This window comes from Octodon degus, unplaced genomic scaffold (genome assembly GCF_000260255.1).
Source record: "Octodon degus isolate 3935 unplaced genomic scaffold, OctDeg1.0 scaffold00030, whole genome shotgun sequence".
In the NCBI taxonomy this organism is placed as follows: domain Eukaryota; kingdom Metazoa; phylum Chordata; class Mammalia; order Rodentia; family Octodontidae; genus Octodon; species Octodon degus.
In genome coordinates, this window is record NW_004524606.1 from 17,445,948 (window position 1) to 17,447,572 (window position 1,625).

The 1,625-nt window shown below is 37.4% G+C and overlaps 1 protein-coding gene across 1 annotated transcript in view; it reads right to left on the bottom strand.

Annotated features, from left to right (window-relative positions):
• Nucleotides 1-1,625, bottom strand: part of Il5ra (interleukin 5 receptor subunit alpha) — a 30,320-nt gene that overhangs the window by 18,813 nt on the left and 9,882 nt on the right. The window lies entirely within an intron of this gene.

Here is a 1,625-nt window from a genome sequence, read left to right on the forward strand (position 1 = left end):
AAGGGAAGGGAAGGGAAGGGAAGGGAAGGGAAGGGAAGAGAAGGGAAGGAAGGGAGAAAGAAAAAGAAAAAATGCTACAGAGGTACTCTTGGAGAAATTACAGGAAAAGACAGTTATAACTTCAGTGTTGGTTTTATGTGCAAACAGAATTGTTGTCACTTGGTTTGAGGAACCCTGACCTCTCATGCTGTTGAGATAATCTTTTGCCTTACACTCCTGCTAGTTTGTGGTGGGTAGACTGGTATAGGGCAGGAACTGTTTATTGGTCTGCAACAAGATAAACAAAATATTGACACTGTACTTTAGAAACTTTCAGAGTCTTTTGACATTGCTATGACATCCAAGCATACGATTCATCAGCTTGTACATTATGTGTCTTTGACCACATTTAATTTTTCTAGCGAATCATTTTTTTATTATATGTGGTAGATTAGAAATTGACAAAAGAAAATCCAACCTTCACCGTAGATATTTCAGAAAGCACAGGCTAAAAAAATACTTTTCTTCTCTTGCCAGGCAAAATGTTTGTTTCTTATTCCTGGTTCTATTCACCTCCTCTCTGTGCAGTCCTCAAAAGGTCGTGTGGCCACCTCCCTAGGTACTTGGCCTGAGTGTCAAGTCAAACAAGCTCCTCTACTGCAGACGCAGGGTCTTGTTTACCTACATATTTCCCACCAAGACACTAATTTGTAAATATTTGTATTTTTGTTTTCTCTAGCTTTGTGGTCATGGGCAAGTTATTTTCACTCTTTTGCTTCATTTTTTGTAAAATGGGAAATAAATTATATGATATAGTTATTGTTGGGGTGGAATAAACAGGCATAAGAAAGCTCAGGACATAAAATACTCAGAACACTTTAACTTGCAAACTAGTTAGTGTTAGAGCTTACCATGTCACTGTTACCATGTTAGTGGTAGAATTTATCATGTGTGAGGCCCTAAATTCAGTTTCTTTCCTAAATTCAGTTTCTTTTTTCTTTTTCTTTTCATTTATTTATTTATTTATTTATTTATTTATTTATTGCGGTACCAGGGATTGAACTCTGGATGTTGCACTTGCCGGGCAGGCATATATTCTACTGAGCTATCTCCCTGGCCTAAATTCAATTTCTGACATCTAAAGGAATTAGAAGAACTAGCCAGGGCATGGGGGTGAACCCCATCCATTAAGCATTTCCTCAGTGATCTGCCCCAACACCATTGACTGGCATCATGCTCTGCTGTTTCTATGAGTCTAACTGCTCTAGGTACCGCATACAAATGAAATCATACAGTATTTGTCTTTTAGTGACTGAATTATTTCATTTATCATGATGTCCTCATTTCCATTTATGGTATAGAATGCCTTCCTACATTTTATATGTTCGTTTGTTAATGGATTGTGTTGCTCCCAGCTTTGAGCTACTGTGAATAATGTTGCTCTGAATGTGAGCATCCACACATTTGAGACTTTGTTTTGAGTTCTGTTATATCTATATCTGTATCTATATCTATATCTACATATCTATATTTATATACAGAAGTGGAATTATTGGCTTATCTCATAGTGCTATTTTTCTGCCTCTCTCTGTCTCTGTCTCTGTCTCTGTCTCTCTCTGTCTCTGTCTCTCTGTCTCTCTGTCTCT